General features: G+C 36.3%; 1 protein-coding gene across 1 annotated transcript in view; it reads left to right on the top strand.

Moving 5' to 3' along the window:
* Positions 1 to 22,229, top strand: part of Malrd1 (MAM and LDL receptor class A domain containing 1) — a 719,676-nt gene that overhangs the window by 511,404 nt on the left and 186,043 nt on the right. The gene's annotated exons all lie outside the window — the stretch shown is intronic.

The raw sequence follows: 22,229 nt of genomic DNA, 5'->3' as shown, positions 1-22,229 counted from the left end.
AACAAAAAGATCAGCTCCTTCACTGAGGTAAGGAATTTTCACTGAGCCAGATTTTGACTTCAATAACATCATAAGTTTTCCTGGAGCTGCATGTTGGTAGCCCCTTCTAACAATTACAGATCCACCACCATTCTGATTTCACAAGCTAGTTCCTTCTAAAATCTCTCATCTCTGTCTCTCTTCTCTCAGTATGTATGTTTGTCTTCCTGTCTCTTTCTTTATGTATAATTATATAATATATATTTATTTATGAACATATATGTATTTGTATGCTTGTAAAAACATATAGATGTATATTTATTTTATACATAAATATTTACCCACACATAGTTATGCATGCAAATATATGCACATATAAACATAAACACATTTATATTCATAAATGAATATGCATGTTTGTTAACATATTTAAATTATTTGATCTGTTCTCCTGCAAAACTGGAATGCAATATTCCCTTCAGATAACTGATGCATAAAAACAGTAGCAAATAACAAGATAGTAAATATAGAAATAAAATGGCATTTTAAATTAAATATATGGAAAACTGGCTTAGACATTCTATGATTAGAAGAAAACATTGCTTTATTTTTATGCTTTCTTTTTCTCATTTTTTATTGGTTATTTTATTTATTTAAATTTCAAATGTTATCATCCTTCCCATGTTCCCCTCCACAAGCCTCTGATCTCCTCCTCCCTTGTTCCTGCCTCTATGACGGTGCTGCCCCACTCATCCACTCCTGATTCAGGGGCCCAGCATTCTCCTATCCTAGGTCATCTAGCCTCCAAAGGACCACGGGATACTTTTATGCTTTCTAAGTAGACTGAATGTTCATGAAATTTACTTATAGTATAGGTGTCTGTTCCTGTTTTGTTTTATAAATTAATCTTTACTTTGAAAATTCATTTGACTTACTAAGTTCTATTTAATTATCTTTGCACACTAAGATTTGTTTCTACTATAAAATATAAAGTTAGTGTACACTAGATCATAGGTTGAACAGGTTAGAGAATCAAAAACCTCAGATTAGTTATGGGATTTAACACATTTAATATATGACTAAAGGTAAATATTTAATTCAGTAAAGAAGGGACATGTTCTTTAATACAGTAACTTATCTGTTCATCTAACCAGAGGGCTATAGATTTCAACCATAGTGCTATATTATATGTATACATACATTCTAGGTAGAATAAATGTTTAAATATAAGAAGAAAATAATAGAGGCTTACATGAAAACAAATTGAACTACATGAAGTAGAGAGGCTGAACCTACTTATTAATACACAGAGGAAATTTCTTAAACCGAGTTAGAAAGCCTTCTGGCTGAAGAGTTATATAAAAGAGAACACATAAGGACATATGCATAATGATATATACTTTAGTACCATTTTTATCCAAAAATAAGAAATGAGTGAATACCTACCCCATATCATTTATGTCATTTTGCATATTCATATATTGGTGTATTAAATAGCAGGAACATTTTCAGCTCCTGTTGGTATATCAGAGATTAAATGAGAACACCTGTCACAATGGAGCTTATATTCTAAAAGGAGGGCAAAGGCAACACGTAGACATGATAGATTCATCATGTTATAAGTTGATGGGGAAAAGGAAATAAGGTCAGAGCTGGTGAGATTTGGATGGACAGTGGATGGTCCATGCGTGGTCAAGGTAGGAGCACAGTGCACATAGGTTGGTGAAAAAGTCCACCAAGGAAATCCTAGAAACAAGGCTATAAGGAAGAGAGTGAGTGAACCAGGTGGCTCAGTACTTGTAATATTTAGTAACTGATTTTCTCAACTGTTCATTTTATAAATATTATAGCAAAAGAAATATGAGACTTGAATTTTTTAAAAATATCAATACATAGGATAAAGGCGAGTTTTTCCTTTAATCTAGTATATTGATGAGTTCTAGTACAACCATTGAAAAACTTATAATTCCTTATACTATACTCTTTTATTGTTTTATTGTGGTTATTTTCTTGTTTCTTTTATACTACATACTGTTAGTAGTGTGTGTGTGTGTGTGGGTGTGTGTGTGTGTCTACTTTACTGGATTTTAATATCTATGACCATTTCAACCACATTCTTTCCTAATTCCTTTCAATCCCTCAATACTAGGTAAGAGAGAAAGAAGATTAGAGGGAAAGGAGGCATCTCTACAGACTACTTTCTGCTGATTGGGGCATCAAGAATTTTAGGGCCAAATTCAATCATTGTCATCAGAATAACCAACACTCCAGAAATCTAGCAATAACAAGCTATCAATCCAAAAAACATAATAGCTGGAACCAGCAAAAGCAGATGCAGCAGCAGGGGCATTGACAGCTCCCACAGACCATCTAGAGGCTTTGCTATTTATACCTTCCTCAGGGTCCCCAGAATTAAACTATCTGCAGCTGGCAAAAATCATGTCCCTCCTAGAGCAGAAGACAATTATAGTTAATGGCTGTGGACAAATTGAAGCAGCACCATATCCCACACCTAAGAGATTAAAACAAAAACATATTTACATAACTTGTTTTAAAGGAAACCAAAACTCTCCTATAGTACTCCAGACCACTATAGAATGTACTATGTACCTCAGGTTGGTTCCAAATTTTTGGTGACCCCTCTGCTCTGCTTCCCAAGATGTGGGATGTTTAGTCTTCATTGTCAAGTTAATTGGGTTTAGAATCATCATGAAAACATTTCTAGGTTTTCCCAGAGTTGTTACCTGAGTAAGGAAGGCTTATCCTGAATGTGGGAAATGCCATGCCAGGGGGTATGGCAACCATCATTCAGCCCTGTCACACTCTAGCCGCCATGATTTTCCCACTATGATTGACTCCATTCCTTCTTAAACTATGTGCCAAAGTGAACTATTTCTTGAGTTCCTTTTATCAGGCATTCCTGTCATGGAAGCATGAAAAGTGACTAACATACAATAGGAACCACCATTTATAGCTAACTGTATTTTTATTAATATATTAGGCTTTGTGGTGGTTTTAATAGGTATGGTCCCCATAGACTCATGTGTGTGAATGCTTGGCCTATTAAGAGTGACAATATGAGGTGGGACCTTAATGGTGGAGGTGAGACCTTGTTGGAGAAAATGTGTAATAGTGGAGGTGGGCTTTGAAGTCTCATATATGCTCAGCCATGCTCAGTGTGACAGTCCCCTTCTTCTGTCTGTGGATCAAAATATCGAACTCTCACCATCTCCTCCAGCACCATGTCTACCTGGATGCTACCATGCATCCAACCATGATAATAGAAGACTAAACCTCTGAAACTGTAAGCCAGTCCCAATTTAATGTTTTCCTTTCACATGCTGCCTTTGTCATAGTATCTCATCACACCAATACAATTCCAATTAAGACAGGCCTTAAAACTACTTTAAGTTGGTTGTGGTGGCACATACTAAAGGTCCCAGCACTTGAAAGGCAGAGGCTGATGTGTGTCTATTCAGGGCAACTTGGTCTACACAGAGAGTTACAGAATAGTCTGGACTAAGTAATGAGACCTTATCTCAAAAACCAAAAAAACATACAACTAAAACCAAAACCCAAGTCCAAAAGTGTTTTATCATATTAATAGGATTTGCCAGTTGGTTCATTTAAAACTATGATACACATCTGTTTATATATTAGGAAATATCTTTAAAACAAAGTTCTGATGAAACTCTCCTGATTTGAAGATGAAGCAGCACCAAAAATAGGTATCCAGTTGCTTGGATTAGATGGTAATCAGATTTCAGATGTTGAATACATGCTACTTGAGGTGATATGAGAAATTGTTCATCTGTGGTGCTGTGCTTCAGAGGATGACCTACACATAGATATGCCTGAGTTCTTTACACCTACACACAGACACACCCCTTATCTTAACAAGGGACTGAAAATCTATAGAACTATAGTAGGTTTATTTATCATTGCCGATGATTCAAAACTCTGAAAAAAGAAAGGCTAGTCAATAGACATGACAAAAGTCACATAAGAGTTCAAGAAGAACCACATGAGTGACCAATGATACCTTTTAATGAAATAAGGGCTGTGAATGGGAGTAATTTTTGCTTTTACTGAACTTTCATAGTAAGTGTAGGATCTCTTGAAGACATGGGGGGATTTTTTCCTGGTTATTTTAGACAATTTTCTCTTATTCTGTTCTCCACAGATCAATAAATGTAAATCTTCCTGATTGGGTGCTTTATTATCATCTTTGCTAATGAATACTTGAAACAGTGTATTTTCAGAGTGCTCTTCTCAAAGCAACCTGAAAATATCATCTTGAATCAAGAATTTGGTTCAGCAAATTAGTTTAGGGATCTCTGAGACAATAGGCTGGCAAAAATATATTAAAGACATTAATTAATTTTGACCCTCTGGTAAATACAAAGTTTTTTTAAAATATTACCATATTCAAAGGGCCTATAGCTGTTTTATAAGCATTGCAATGTTGCTGTTAATTAAAGTGATATTTATAGATCTTTTCACTTACTGTATTGGAGACTTCTAAGGACAGTTTCCACATTCATCACAGGCTTATGAAATGTTTTAGAGACTTTGTTTAACTGTAAATAGGGACTATGGGCATCATTCTACTCTGTAATCTATAGAAGAAAAGCATGTAGTCTCAATATATGTTCAGCTCAATAGAAAGAGTGTCATTTGAATGACTGAAAATGTAGGGATAGCATACAAGGATTCTTTGTTCATTTTCTTAATAATTTTATTTTCTCTTTGATGCTATAACTGATCATTTTCATAACTAGACTGTACATTCTAGTGGTAGAGAAGCCACAACTTCTGTAATTTATACATTCCCTGTGTCATTTGATCATTCTTGAGAAGTATGTATGAAGGTCATATGTTACTGGTTCTATGTTCTTTTGTTTTGTTACAGCACTATCTTTTGATAAAGATGCTTTTCAAAACCTGCTTTAATCAGGACACTTAAATGCTTTAGCCTCCTTTCTAATCCAACCAAAAAACTGAGGTAGTAAAAAAATGTTACTAGGGTAAAGAAAGATGTGAAGTTATTTAAAAGTAGTTTTTTTGTGGTGAATCCAATCTGTGTTTTTAGAATATACAAAGTTAAGTTCACATGAATCAGCAATGGTAGCTGGATCCACTCATGAACACCATTCACAAATCAGCAACAGTAGTTCAATCCAGAAAAAACTGAAAGGTTCTGCCAACCCACCAGAGTCCATACTAGTGGCAAGAAGCTGCCGGAATACCACCACTAGTTCACCACCAGAAGTTCTCTCGTGTCTCATTCTACAAAGTCACCACAAAAAGTGATCAGCAATGAGTGCCATGGTAAACCAACACCATACAGCACTGTCAGAAAAGAGCAGCATCAGCAAAGCCCAATAAAGGCTAGCAAAGAGTGGCAAAGTGAACCAATACCACCCAGCATCATCTTCTGTCCACTGGATTGTATTTATATACTTTCCAAACATCACATGTCCTGTTAAGTATCCATTATAGCAAAACATCAAATGATCATTTTCCAGGCAACTTGCAGAAAACACCATGTGGATCAAGGACATCCGCATAAAACCAGATACACTAAAACTAATAGAAGAGAAAGTTGGGAAGGACCTTGAATACATGGGCGCAGTGGAAAAGTTCCTGAGCAGAACACCAGTGGCTTCTGCTTTAAGACCAAGAATTGACAAATGAGACCTCATAAAATCTGTAAGCTAATCTTCTGTAAGGCAAAGGACACTGTCAATAGGACAAAACAGCAACCAACAGATTAGGAAAAAAATCTTTACCAATCATATATCCCATAGAGGGCTAATATCCAATATATACAAAGAACACAAGAAGTTAGACTCCAGAGAAACAAATAACCCTATCAAAAACATGGAAACAGAGCTTAACAGAGACTTCTCAGCTGAGGAAACTCGGAGGGCTAAGAAACAGTTAAAGAAATATTCAATATCCTTAATCATCAGGGAAATACAAATCACAACTCTGAGATTCCACCTCAGTCCAGTCAGAATGGCTAACATGAAAACCTTAGGTGAAAGCAGATGCTGGCAAGGATGTGGAAGAAGAGGAATACTCCTACATTTCTAGTGGGATTGCAGGCTGGTATAACAACTCTGGAAATCAGTCTGGTGATTCCTCAGAAATTTGGACATGCTACTTACTACCTGAGGACCCAGCTATACCACTCCTGAGCATATACCCAGATAATGCTCCAACATGTAGTAAGGACACTTGCTCTCCATTATGTTCATAGAAGCCTTATTTATAACAGCCAGAAGCTGGAAACAACCGAGATGTCTCTCAAGAGAGGAATGAATCCCAAAAATGTGGTACATTTTCCACAATGGAATACTACTCAGCTACAAAAACCAACAACTTCATGAAATTCATAGGCAAATGGATCGAACTTGAGAATATCTTCCTGAGTGAGATCACTCAGTCACAAAGGAACAAACACAGTATGTACTCACTGATAAGTGGATATCAATCCCAAAATTCAGAATATCCAATATTCAGTACACAGACCATATGAAGCCTAAGAAGAAGCAAGACCAAAATGTGGTTCCTTCAGTGCTTTTTAGAAGGGTGTACAAAATACTCACAGGAGGAAATATGGAGACAAAGTGTGGAGCAGAGACCAAAAGAAAAGACATCCAGAGACTGCCCCACCTGGGGATCCATCCCATATACAGCCACCAAGCCTGAATGTTATTGTGGAGTGCTTGCTGATGGAAGCTTGATATGACTGTCTCCTGAGGGGCCAAGAGCCTGACAGATACAGAGGCAGAAGCTCGCAGCCTTAGGAAACTGGCCTTACCATAGATCATTCGCAGAAACATACACAAATATTCCAAAATCAAAGTGAAAATTGCCATTGTAGACTGAATAGTGTTACTCCCCCAAATATTTGTTCATTTGTCTTTAAGTCTCTAATCCCTGATGTTACTATATTGAGAGACAGAAACTTGGAAAATCTAATTTGTGTTAAATTATGAGACAATCATAGGACCCTCCAAGGATTAGGGCTTTTGTGAGGAAAGACTATAGAAATGGGCTTTTATAGAGAACAAGGCATGTGAGGGTAGAGGTAGTACCATGAATGAACAGCTTCGAAGATGAAACATCATAAAAAATAGCTATTCAGATGCTTGAATCAGATGTTAATTTCTTAAAGCCAATGAAAGAGAATCCAAGAGACACTGGGTATGGTGCTTTGACTTTGTTCTTCCTATCTTCATTATTGTGAGAATATACATTTCTTATGTTAAAGCCACTCAGTCAATGATTATTGATTATGACTACCCTAGCAGACTAAGGCAAATACCAAGGAAGTTCCAAGGAATTCACCAAGAAACATCCCAGGAATATGTAGAACAGGGAACATGGCCTCACCCAGTGTATATTCTCCAGTGAACACTGTTTCAATCTAACTAACCATGTATGAAAGTTGCTTCTTTTAATAGGTTAATGATCAACAAAGTACTGTAAACAGAAAATTGAACACCTGCCTAGGAAAGAATGAGCTTAAATAATTACATCCTGGAATAGCGACAAGTATCTGCTTAAGGTCACACGTGACCAACATAACAGACTTCCAAGGGAAATAAAGATAACTTTGCCAAGAATAATAAATCAGTAGTTTACCTAAATATCTACCTTTATAAGTTATATAAATATCCCAACTTCTATGTGCTGGAACATAGAATAATTAATAACAAGCATTGCTATTCTTAAAAATTAACATAGTGTTTTAAAAGATAATAAGTGCTATTTGGATAAAAAAATACATATACATGTGGTATATAGAAGGAATATTATTTGGTATTTAAAATAAGTTCTCATTAGTGAGACTAATCTAACTAACATACAGGACATGAAGCAGAGATAGGAAAGCAACATATTGCATAGTATCAACGGCATGCACAATCTGAAAAAACAAAGAAAAATAAAAGAAATACTTAGAAATATATCCTAGAAAAGTAATCTGCAGTAGTGGAATTGGAGATGGAGTAAGAATGCCCAACATGCACTTAACTAATGTTTCATATTATAAATAGATTGAGAATTCTTATAAGAAAATGGCAGCTACAATTTAATATTATATTATTCAGTGGCTGTTTTACAAGGTTTAAAGACTATATATATATATTTATGAAACAAACACAAAAGGTAAACATTTAAAATAAAATACACTTTAATTTTCTTGATTATAGTAAGCTTTTCACTATATAAATATGCATATCAAGTTTTCTAAGTGATACATTGCATTGCATTTAAAAAGTAAGGGCCCAATCTATGAATAATAGAAACACAGGAAGAAGAATCCAGGTCAAAGGCACAGGAAATATTGTCAACAAAATCAAAGAAGAAATTTTCCCCAACCTAAATAAGGAGGTGGCTATCACGTTAAAGAAATCATACAGAACACCCAACAGACTGGATAAGAAAACAATTTATCACATCACATAATAACCAAAACAATAAGCATACAGAACAAAGAAAATCACAACAATTAAGGTAAAAAAATCCACATGACATAAAAAGGTAGACTTAGGAATAGAACTCCTAAGTTTTCAACACAGACTCTAAAAACCAGAAAGCCTTAGAAGTTATTATAAAAACTTTAAGTGGCAGCAGATGCCAACCCAAACTACTAAACCCAGAAAAACTTTCAGTCACAATGGATGGAGAAAGAAATTCCATAAGAAAAATCAAACTTAAGCAGTCTTTATCTACAAATCAAAGTCCTACAGAAGGCACCAAAAGGAAAACTTCAACGCAGAGAGTCTAACCATGCCCAAGGAAACACAAAGAATAAATAATAGTAGACCATCAAATAAAAAAGTGGGGGAAACAAAACAAAACAGCAACAATGACAACAACAAAAACAACACTACCACAACAAAATAACTGGAATCAACAGTGTTCATTGATGACTCTCAACATCAGTGGTCCCAATTCCCCAATAAAAAGGCATAGAGTAGCAGAATATATTTGAAAACAGGATCAAACCTTCTACTACATCCAAGAAAGATACTTTTACTTCAAGGATAGACCTCACCTCAGGGTAAAAGAATGGAAAAAGATAACTAAAACAAAGTGAACTGAGAAGAAATCTTGTGTAGTGATTTTCATATCTGACAAAACAGCCTTCGAACAGAAATTAATCAGCAAAGATAATGAAAGTCAGTGAACAATCATTAAAGAAAAAATTTGACAAAGGATATTTCAATTCTCAATATTTATGGACCAAATGCAAGTGTATCCAAGTATATTAAAGAAATGTTACTACCAATTAAGTAACATATAAACCATCACATAATGATGGTAGGAGACTTCATTCTCAATTCTAGCTGATAAATAGGTTTTCCAAAGAAAAGCTAAACAGAAAATGCTGGAGATAACTAACAACATAAATCAATTTATAGATATACAAAGGAATATACCTTCCTCTACTACCTCATGCCGCTTTCTCCAAATATGATGACAAAGACAGGTAGAGAAATGCTGAAATAACAAAATGAATCCTATCTAACCACCATGGATTAAAACTGACTAGCATCAACAGAATCAACAGAAAGCTTAGCAACACATAGAAACTTAACAACTTACTCCTGAATATAAAAAGGGCCAAGAAATGGCCCTGGAAATAAAACTTCCTAGAACTGAATGAAAATGAGAGTTCTACATATCAAAACTTATTGAACACAATGAAAGAAATTTAATGATGTGAGATCATAGTACTAAATGTCATGATAAATTCGGGAGCACTCTTAGTAATTTAACAATACACATAAAAGCCATAGAACAAAAAAATAAATCTTACCCAAAAGGAGTAGATATCAGGAAATAACCATACCCAGGGTTGAAATTAATAAGATAGAAACAAACAAAAATAATACAAAGAATCAGTGAAATAGAGTTATTTCTTTGATAAAAATCAATAAGATTGATAAACTCTTAGTCAAATTAGTAAATGCAGAAAGAGAAGATCCAAATTAACTAAAACGTAGTGAGAGAAAATCTAAACTAACAAAATTATAGAAGTGGCATAACATATGACAGCATACTTTAAAAACCTATACTTATTGCATTACTTTTTTTATTTTTTATAATATTGAACTTTATGTACAAAGTCATTTGATTTTAAATAAACATTTAATTTAAAAATTTAAAAAAACAAATGTTAAACTGAATTTTTTTATATCTACTGTACCATTCAAATTCTTTATCATCTTACATGATTTCTTCAAAATCTGTTCTCAAGAGTACATATAGAAAAGCTTTTTTTAAATAAATAGAAACAAAAGGCAATTTTAGCTTTTATAATAAGATGACATAAAAAGTTTACCCAACAAAAGTAATTTCATTACAATTCAGGTGAGGGAAATAACCAATGTTTCTTACAATCAATGCTAGTCTTCTTTAAGCATTAAGAGCATAACTGCTTTAAGAAATGACAGAAGCAATAATTCTATACCTACATCTTCCCTAAAATAATCTATTTTTTTTAACACATGTGTACAACTTTAACAAATTAAAGCCTAGGAGAAATGCTCTGAACCCACTACCCGGAGGCAAAATGAGAGTTCAATGAACTCATGAGGAGAGTTTACCAGTCAGGGAGCCTACAGTGAAAACACATGGTGTGCACTCACTGATAAGTGTGGATATTAGTCCAGAAGCTTGGAATACCCAAGACACAATTCACAGACCAAATGAAGCTCAAGAAGAAGGAAGAAGAAAGTATGGATATTCTGTTCCTTCTTAGACAGGAGAACAAAATACGCACATGAGGAGATACAAAGTGTTGAGCAGAGTCTGAGAGAAAGAACATCCAGAGACTTCCCCACCTAGGGATCCATCTCATATACACTTACAAAACTCAGACACTATTTTGGGTGCCCACAAGTGCTTGCTGACAAGAGCCTGATATAGCTGTCACCTGGGAGGATCTGCCAGTGTAGGACAAATACAGAGGGGCACACTCTCAGCCAGCCATTCAACTGAGCACAGGGTCCCCATGGAGAAGCTAGAGAAAGGACTCAAGGAGCTGAAGGGGTTTGCAGCATCATAGGAACAACAATATGAGGCATCCAGTACCCCCAGAGTTCCCAGGGACTAAACCATCAACCAAACAGTACACATGAAGAGACTCATGGCTCCAGATACATAGGCAGCAGAGGATGGCCATGTTGGATATCAAAGGGAGGAGAGGCCCTTGGTCCTGAGAAGACTAGATCCTACAATGAATGCAGTGGAATACCAGGACAGGGAAACAGGAATGGGTTGATTGGTGAACAGGAGGAGGGGGGAGGAGTTAGGGGATTTTCAGGGGCAGGAACCAGGAAAGGGTACACCATTTGAAATGTAAATAAAGAATATATCTAATAAAAAAAATCTGAAAAAAATTTCAAGGGTGAGGACACCCGGGGAGAGTGAATAAAATGAGAAAAGATAAAGACCATTAAAAAAAAAAACTATACTTCATCAAAGTGGAAAATCTAAGAGAAATAAATACTTTTCTAGATATATACAACCTACAAAAGTTAAATAAAATTTAGATGAGCAATTTGAACAGACTGATAAACCCCAATGAAATAGAAGCAACAATTAAACGTCTCCCAGCCAACAAAGCCCAGGGCCAGATGGTTATCTCACAAAATTCTACTGGAGTTTAAAAGAAGAGTTAACCCCAGAACTTCAGAAATTATTTCACAAAATTGAATCAGAAAGAACACTGCTCACTTCTTTTTATGAGGCAACAGTTATTCTGATAATTAAACAACATTAAGAAACAGCAAAAAAAAAAATGGGAAATATAGTCCCAATTCCCCATTGGGATATAGATGCAAAATTCTCATAAATATTTACAAACCAAATCCAAGAACACATGAAAATGATCATCCAGCATAATGAGGTTAGCATCATCCAGAGGTGCAGAGATGATTCAACATATGTAAATTAATAATTTTATTTCATCAAATTGAAAGACAAATCCACATAATCATCTCATTAGATTCAGAAAAGGCCTTTGACAAAATTTAATGTCCTTTCATAATAAAAGTAAAAATTAAAAAGATTACAGATACAAAGGACTCACCTCAAGATTAAAAAAAAAAAAACTACTTCTAGTAATATCATGCCAATATCAACTTATAGTGAAAAACACTCCCAAGAAGTTCCATTAAAATTAGGAAAAAGACACTATCTCCATGCCTATTAGCTCATTATAGTACTTGCTGTCTTAGCCTGAATAAGATAATTGAAAGAGATCAAGGAAGATCATTTAGGAAGTCAAAGCAACTTTATTTGGAGATGGTATGAAAATATGCATAAGTGATGCTAAATAGTCTACCCAGAACTCTGTTCTTCAACAAAGTAGCAGTATTAACATACAATAATCACTATCCTTGCTATATATGAAACACAGAATGAGAAAGTTATTACAGAAAAACAACCTTTGTAATAGCCTCAAAAATATAAAGTATCTTGTAGTAACTCTAACCAAGGAAGTGAAGGAAAAAAAACTGCAAAGACAAAACAAAACAACAATAAAACAACAAAAACATTCTGCCAAAAGCAATCTATAGAATCAATCTAATCCCTAACAAAGTTATGACATAAATTGAGCAGAATGTGAAAGCACAGTTTTCAGGTTTATATGGAAACCTACATATATACATACATACACACAAACACACACAAACACACAATTGCACAATATGATAGCTAAAATAATTCTGAACAACAAAAATAAGAACTGTTGGTGATATCATCATCCCTGATCTTCAATTGTACTACATACCTATAGTAATCAAAACAGCATGGTACTGGTACAAAAACACACAGATTGATCAATAAAATCAAATTAAAGGTCAGAACATAAATGCACACATATCTTTTTTTCTTTTTATTTTTTTATCTGATATATTTTTATTTACATTTCAAATGATTTCCCCCTTTCTGGCACCCCACTCCACAAAAGTCACATAAGCCCCCTTCCTGCCCCCTGTTCTCCCATTCACCCCATCCCACTTCCCTGTTCTGGTTTTGCCCTATACTGCTACACTGAGTCTTTCCAGAACCAGGGGCCACTCCTCCGTTCTTCTTGTACCTCATTTGATGTATGGATTATGTTTTGGGTATTCCAATTTTCTAGGGTAATATCCACTTATTAGTGAGTGCATACCATGATTGATCTTTTGAGACTGGGTTACCTCACTTAGTATGATGTTCTCCAGCTCCATCCATTTGTCTAAGAATTTAATGAATTCATTGTTTCTAATGGCTGAATAGTACTCCATTGTGTATATATACCACATTTCTTGCATCCATTCTTCTGTTGAGGGATACCTGGGTCATTTCAAGCTTACTTCTTATTTTTTATAATGAAGCAAATAATAATAATAATAAAAACACCAGAAAAAAGGTAGCATCTTTCACAAATGGTACTTGTTCAACTGGATAACTACTTATTCAAGAATGCAAATATACCCACACCTATCATAGTGCATAAAAATCAACTGTAAGTAAATCAAAGACCTCAACAGATCACATAACTGAATCTGATAAATGAATAAATTAGGACTAGTTTGAACTGAAGACCCAGAAATGACCCCACACTCCTATGGTTACTTGATCTTTGACAAAGGAGCTAAAACTATCCAGTGGAAAAAGACAGCACTTTCAACAAGGGTGCTGAGTCAACTGGCAGTCAACATGTAGAAGAAAGCAAATTGATTCATTCTTACCTCTGTGTACAAAGCTCAAGTCCAAGGGGATCAAGGAGCTCCACATAAAACCAGATACAATGAATCTAATAGAAGAGAAAGTGGGGAAGAACCTGGAGCACATGGGCACAGTGGAAATCAAGAATTGACAAATGGAACCAATTGTAAAGCTTCTGTAAGACACTGTCAATATGACAGAACAGCAACCAACAGATTGGGAAACGATCTTTACCAATCCTACATCCAATAGAAGGCTAATATCCAATATATACTAAGAACTCAAGAAGGTATACTCCAGAGAACCAAATAACTCTATTAAAAACGGGGTACAGAGCCAAACAAAGAACATTCACTTGAGGAATACCTGATGGCTGAGAAACACCTAAAGAAAGTTCAACATCCTTAATCATCAGGGAAATGCAAATCAAAACAACCCTGAGATTCCACCTCACACAAGTCAGAATGGCCAAGATCAAAAACTCAGGTCAAAAACATTCTGCCAAAGACAATCTATAGATTCAATCTAATCCCCAACAAAATTATGACATAAATTGATGCTGGAGAGGATGTGGAGAAATATGAACACTCCTACATTGCTGGTGGGATTGCAAGCTGGTAAAGCCACTCGGGAAATCAGTTTGGCAATTCCTCTAAAAATTGGACATAGCACTACCTGAGGACTACTCCTGGGTCCTCAGAAGATGCTCCAGTATGTCATAAGGACACATACTCCACTGTGTTCATAGCAGCCTTCTTTATAATATCCAGAAGCTGGAGAGGACCCAGATGTTCCTCAACAGAGGAATGGATACAGAAGATGTGGTACATCTACACAATGGAGTACTACTCAGCTATAAAAACAATGAATTCATGAGATTCTTAGGCAAATGGATGGAGCTAGAAAATATCATCCTGACTTTGGTAGCCCAATCACAAAAGAACACATGGTATGGACTGGCTGATAAGTGGATATTAGCCCAAAAGCTCGAAATAACCAAGATACAACTCACAGACCACATGAAGCTCAAGAAGAAAGAAGACCAAAGTGTGGATATTTTGATCCTTATTGGAAGGTGGTTCAAAACACCCATGGCTCACAGCCAACCAATATATTAAGCACAGGGTCCACAATGGACCCTATGGTCCAGCTAGAGAAAGGACCCAAGGAGCTGAAGAGGTTTGCAGCCTCCCAGGAGGAAAAATAATATGTACCCACCATTAACCCCAGAGCTCCCAGGGCCTGGGAGCCAGATGTTCCTGGAACCACCAAACCAAAGAGTACACATGGAGGGATCCCTGGCTCCAGATACATATGTAGCAGAAGATGGCCATTTCAGACATTAATGAGAGGAGAGGCCATTGGCCCTGTGAGGGCTTGATGCCCCAGAATAGGGGAATGCCAATCAGGAAAGTAGGAGGGGGGATGGAATTGGTAAGCAGGGGGAAGAAGGGAGAAGGGTTAACAAGGAAAGGGAATACCATTTGAAATGTAAATAAAGCAAATATCTAATAAAAAAGAAAAAAATAGGAATACTTTGAACTCATTAGCACAGGGAAAATCTTACTCAACAGAATACCAATAGCACAGGCAATAACACCAACAATTAACAAATTATTAGATAGGACCTTATGAAATTTTAAAGTTTTTTATGGCAAAGGTATATATAATTTTAAAGCTTATATATGGAAAAGGTATATATAATGATGACTGTCATTTGTACAAAGCAGTAGCATATAGAATGGGAAAATAATTTTTACTAACCACATATCCAGTAAAGAGATAATATTCAATATATATTAAGAACTTACCAAAAATGGACATCAAGAAAACAAACCCAAATTAACATTGAAAGTACAGATCTAAACAAAGAATTCTCAAAATAGAAAATTTCTTTGTGTGGTTTGGATATTAGAGTAATTGTGGCTTCATAGAACAAATTGGGTACTGTTCCTTCTATTTCTATTTTTTGGAGTAGTTTGAAGAGTATTGGTATTAGATCTTCTTTGAATGTCTGATAGAACTCTGCACTAAGCTAATCTGGTCCTGGGGTTTCTTGGTTGGGAGACTATTAATGACTGTTTCTATTTAATTAGGGGCCAAGGGACTGTTTAGATCATTTATCTGATCATGATTTAACTTTGGTACCTGGTATCTGCCTAGAAAATTGTCCATTTCATCCAGATTTTCCAGTTTTTTGAATATAGGTTCTTTTAATGGGATCTGATGATTTTTTTGGATTTCTTCGAAGTCTGTTGTTATGTTTCCCTTTTCTTTTCTGATTGTGTTAATTTGGATACTTTCTCTGTACCCTCTGGTTAGTCAGTTTAAGGGTTTATATACCTTGTTGATTTTCTCAAAGAAACAACTCCTGTTTTGGTTGATTCTTTGTATAGTTTGTTTTGCTTTTTTATGCATTTTTTATTCGATGTATTTTTTTTTTTTAGTCAATGTAGCTGCATATTTTTTTTATTCGATATAATTTATTTACATTTCAAATGATTTCCCCTTTTCTAGCCCCCCCCACTCCCCGAAAGTCCCGTAAGCCCCCTTCTCTTCCCCTGTCCTCCCTCCCACCCCTTCACAGTTCCCCGTTCTGGTTTTGCCAAATACTGTTTCACTGAGTCTTTCCAGAACCAGGGACCACTCCTGCTTTCTTCTTGTATCTCATTTGATGTGTGGATTATGTTTTGGGTATTCCAGTTTTCTAGGTTAATAACCACTTATTAGTGAGTGCATACCATGATTCACCTTTTGAGTCTGGGTTACCTCACTTAGTATGATGTTCTCTAGCTCCATCCATTTGCCTAAGAATTTCATGAATTCATTGTTTCTAATGGCTGAATAGTACTCCATTGTGTAGATATACCACATTTTTTGCATCCACTCTTCTGTTGAGGGATACCTGGGTTCTTTCCAGCATCTGGCAATTATAAATAGGGCTGCTATGAACATAGTAGAGCATGTATCCTTATTACATGGTGGGGAATCCTCTGGGTATATGCCCAGGAGTGGTATAGCAGGATCTTCTGGAAGTGAGGTGCCCAGTTTTCGGAGGAACCGCCAGACTGCTTTCCAGAGTGGTTGTACCAATTTGCAACCCCACCAGCAGTGGAGGAGTGTTCCTCTTTCTCTGCACTCTCTCCAACACCTGCTGTCTCCTGAATTTTTAATCTTAGCCATTCTGACTGGTGTAAGATGAAATCTTAGGGTTGTTTTGATTTGCATTTCCCTAATGACTAATGAAGTTGAGCATTTTTTAAGATGCTTCTCCGCCATCCGAAGTTCTTCAGGTGAGAATTCTTTGTTTAACTCTGTACCCCATTTTTTAATAGGGTTGTTCGGTTTTCTGGAGTCTAACTTCTTGAGTTCTTTATATATATTGGATATTAGCCCTCTATCTGATGTAGGATTGGTGAAGATCTTTTCCCAATTTGTTGGTTGCCGATCTGTCCTCTTGATGGTGTCCTTTGCCTTACAGAAACTCTGTAACCTTATGAGGTCCCATTTGTCAATTCTTGCTCTTAGAGCATACGCTATTGGTGTTCTGTTCAGAAACTTTCTCCCTGTACCGATATCCTCAAGGGTCTTCCCCAGTTTCTTTTCTATTAGCTTCAGAGTGTCTGGCTTTATGTGGAGGTCCTTGATCCATTTGGATTTGAGCTTAGTACAAGGAGACAAGGATGGATCAATTTGCATTCTTCTGCATGCTGACCTCCAGTTGAACCAGCACCATTTGTTGAAAAGGCTATCTTTTTTCCATTGGATGTTTTCAGCCTCTTTGTCGAGGATCAAGTGGCCATAGGTGTGTGGGTTCATTTCTGGATCTTCAATCCTGTTCCATTGATCCTCCTGCCTGTCACTGTACCAATACCATGCAGTTTTTAACACTATTGCTCTGTAGTATTGCTTGAGGTCAGGGATACTGATTCCCCCAGATTTTCTTTTGTTGCTGAGAATAGTTTTAGCTATCCTGGGTTTTTTGTTGTTCCAGATGAATTTGATAATTGCTCTTTCTAACTCTGTGAAGAATTGAGTTGGGATTTTGATGGGTATTGCATTGAATCTGTATAGTGCTTAACTCGATGTATTTTTTATTTACATTTAAAAATGATTTCCCCTTTTCTGCCCCCCCCGACTCCCCGAAAGTCACATAAGTCCCCTTCCCTCCCCCTGATCTCCCATCCACCCCTTCCCACTTCCCTGTTCTCGTTTTGACCTATACTGCTACACTGAGTCTTTCCAGAACCAGGGGCCACTCCTCTGTTCTTGTTCCTCATATAATGTGTGGATTATGTTTTGGGTATTGCAGTTTTCTAGACTAATATCCACTTATTAGTGAGGGAATACCATGATTGATCTTTTGAGACTGGGTTACCTCACTTAGTATGATGTTCTCCAGCTCCATCCTTTTGCCTAAGAATTTCATGAATTCATTGTTTCTAATGGCTGAATAGTACTCCATTGTGTATATATACCACATTTTTTGCATCCATTCTTCTGTTGAGGGATACTTGGTTCTTTCCAGGTTCTGGCTATTATAAATAGGGCTGCTATGAACATAGTGGAGCACGTATCCTTATTACCTGCTAGGGAATTCTCTGGGTATATGCCCAGAAGTGGTGTAGCTGGATCTTCTGGAAGTGACATGCCCAGTTTTCTGAGGAACCGCCAGATTGACTTCCAGAGTGGTTGTACCAATTTGTAACCCCACCAGCAGTGGAGGAGTGTTCCTCTTTCTTCACATCCTTGCCAACACCTGCTGTCTCCTGAATTTTTAATCTTAGCCATTATGACTGGTGTAAGGTGAAATATCAAGGTTGTTTTGATTTGCATTTCCCTAATGACTAATGAAGTTGAGCATTTTTTAAGATGCTTCTCAGCCATTTGAAGTTCTTCAGGTAAAAATTCTTTGTTTAGCTCTGTACCCCATTTTAATAGGGTTATTTGGTTTTCTGGGGTCTAATGTCCTTAGTTCTTTGTATATATTGGATATAAGCCCTCTATCTGATGTAGGGTTGGTGAAGATCTTTTCCCAATTGGTTGGTTGCTGATTTGTCCTTTTGATGGTGACCTTTGCCTTACATAAACTTTGTAATTTTATGAGGTCCCATTTGTCAGTTCTTGATCTTAGCCTTCCTATACTCAAAGGATAAGAAGGCTGAGAAAGAAATTAGGGAAATTACACCCTTCACAATAGCCACAAACAGTATAAAGTACCTTGGGGTGACTCTTACCAAACGTGAAAGATCTATATGACACGAACTTCAAGATTCTGAAGAAGGAAATGGAAGAAGACCTCAAAAAATGGAAAAATCTCCCATGCTCATAGATTGGCAGGATTAATATAGTTAAAATGACCATTTTTCCAAAAGCAATATACAGATTCAATGCAATATCCATCAAAACCCCAACTCAATTCTTCATAGAGTTAAATGAACAATTCTCAAATTCATCTGGAATAACAAAAAACCCAGGATAGCTAAAACTATTCTCAACAGCAAAAGAACTTCTGGGGAAATCAGTATCCCTGACCTCAAGTAATACTACAGAACAATAGTGTTAAAAACTGCAAGGTATTGGTACAGTGACAGGCAGGCGGATCAATGGAACAGGATTAAAGATCCAGAAATGAACCCACACACATATGTCCACTTGATCCTCAACAAAGGGACTGAAAACATCCAATGGAAAAAAAGATAGTCTTTTCAACAAATGGTGCTGGTTCAACTGGAGGTCAGCATGCAGAAGAATGAGAATTGGTCCATCCTTGTCTCCTTGCACGAAGCTCAACTCCAAATGGATCAAGAACCTCCACATAAAGCCAGACACTCTGAAGCTAATAGAAAAGAAACTGGGGAAGACCCTTGAGGACATCGGTACAGGGGGAAAGTTCCTGAACAGAATACCAATAGCATTTGTTTTGCTTTTACTTGGTTGATTTCAGCCCTGAGTTTGATTATTTCCTGCTTCAACTCTTGGGAGTATTTGCTTCTTTTTGTTGTAGAGCTTTCAAGCTGCTAGGGTATGATCTTTCTAGTTTCTTTTGGGAGTCACTCAGAGCTATGAGTCTTCCTCTTATCATTGCTTTCATTGTGTCCCATAGATTTGACTATGTTATGACTTTAATTTCTTTCTTTATTTCTTCCTTGACCATGTTATCACTGAGTTGAGTGTTGTTCAGCTTCCACATGTATGTGGGCTTTCTATTGTTTTTGGTTGTTATTGAAGACCAATTTTAGTCCCTGGTGATCTGATAGGATTCATGGGTTTATTTCAATCTTCTTGCATCTGTTGAGGCCTGTTTTGTGACCAATTATCTGGTCAATTTTGGAGAAGGTACCATGCGATGCTGAGAAAAAGGTATATTCTTTTGTTTTAGGATAAAATGTTCTATAGTTATCTGATAAATCCATTTGTTTCATAACTTCTGTTAGTGTCACTGTTTCTCTGTTTTCTTTGTGTTTCCATGATCTGTCCATTGATGAGCATGAAGTGTTGAAGTCTCCCTTTACTATTGCGTAAGGTGCTATGTGTTTTTTTGAACTTTGTAAACTTTGAATGTGGGTGCCCTTGCATTTGGATCATAGATGTTCAAATTTGAGAGTTCTTCTTTGTTGATTCTTTCCTTTGATGAGTATGAAGTGTCCTTCCTTATCCTCTTTGATAACTTTAGGTTGAAAGTCAATTTTATTCAATATTAGAATGACTACTCCAGCTTGTTTCTTGGGAGAATTTGCTTGGAAAATTGTTTTATAGTCCTTTAATCTGAGGTAGTGCCTGTCTTTGACACTGAGGATTGTTTTCCGTATGCAGCAAAATATTGGGTCCTGTTTAAGTCTCCAGTCTGCTCCTCTATGTCTTTTTATTGGGGGAATTGATATTAAGAGATATTAAGGAAAAGTACTTGTTGCTTCCTGTTATTTCTGATATTATTATGTTTGTGTGGCTGGTGGGAGTACAAACCGGTACGGCCATTATAGTAATAAATTTAGTTCATTAGAATCATGGAAATAGACCTACCTCAAGTTCCAGCTATATTACTCTTGGACCTATAGTCAAAAGATGCTTCATCCTATTAGCGAGACACTTACTAATCATGTTCATTGTTGCTCTGTTCATAATGGCCAGAAATTTGAAACAACCTATATGTCTACCATTAGATGAATTGATAAAGAAAATGTGGTAATTTGTACAATGAAATATTACCCAGCTGTTAAAAAATGAAATTTTCAGGTAAATGGTTGAAACTAGAAAAAAATTATCTTGAGTGTGGTAACACGGATCAAGATAGACTAATATGATATTTATTCACTTATTTGTAGATATTAGCTCTTAAATCATTAATAAGGAAAGCACCATTCAGATAACCACAGAGATTATGTAGAGAGTAAGGGACTAGGGTGACAGATAAATCTTTCCATAAAGAGAGATTAAAATAGTAGCTATGGATAGATGGGAGGGGGAGTAGAATGGGAAGACCAAACAAGCAGGTGGGAAGAGAAGGGTGTGTGAGGCAGAATAGAGAGGAACAGTAAATCTAAAGGGCATTTGATGAATTGTGTGTAAGCATAATACAGCAGGCACTTCCAGTAACATGTTCATATATGAAGATTATCTAAATGAAGTTACCAAATAACGAGTGATACCGAGCCCCAACTAAAAATCTCCCATCACCAAGTGAATCTTCCAGTGCTGGAAACCATTCGCATTTAAATTGAGTTATTTGTCAAAAGGGTTCCAGGGGAACCTCCAAACAGCCCAGCCTGTTGTCAAAGTTGTTGGTGCCTCTCCACAAACTGAGGGTGAGCCCTGACCTAAAAGTTAGATGCCCACAACTCATTGAACACAGAAAAGTTGAACTGTTTCTTACCTGGAGACATCCTCCTTGTGTACTAGTATTTATGGTACTGAAAGATACTGTGTGCACAATCAAGGAGAAAGTTAAACACCAAGCCAGCTACAAATGCTTTGATCTACAATTGTAATCTAACTACAAGGTATGCTGATACAATAAAAGTGTCACAAAGCTTATGGGAATAACCAAACAATACCCAGTTTGATTTAAGGTCCATTCCATGAGATGGGAACCAGATTCAAAGTAGCCTGGGAGGCCAAGAACCTAAGACTAGATAGGCCAGGGTTATAGTGGATGCTACCATTCTGCTAAAGGAAGACGGTCATATGCCTATGGCCTAATTAGGCAATAATGCCTAATGCATTTTTCAATACTCATAGATAAGTGATGTGCAGTTTTTGAGTACAAATATGGAATAAACCTTGGCAGAATGAAGTTTCCTTACTGAAATTTTAGTTGTTTCACTAATAGTAATATTCTGAACCCTCTTACACTGACAGGACTTTACCTTCTTATGTAATTGGGCTAGACTGTAGTGTAAATCACTCTACATGAATCTCTTACCTGTGACTGCTTGACCAGCCCATCATGTGCTGTTTTGGTCGTTGTTGAAAGTTTTCTTTTATTAGATTAGATAACACTTTTCCAT

The sequence above is a fragment of the Apodemus sylvaticus genome, chromosome 14 (assembly GCF_947179515.1).
Source record: "Apodemus sylvaticus chromosome 14, mApoSyl1.1, whole genome shotgun sequence".
NCBI classification, from domain to species: domain Eukaryota; kingdom Metazoa; phylum Chordata; class Mammalia; order Rodentia; family Muridae; genus Apodemus; species Apodemus sylvaticus.
The sequence above is the reverse complement of the archived record's forward strand: the minus strand, read 5'-3'. Positions and strand labels throughout refer to the sequence as shown.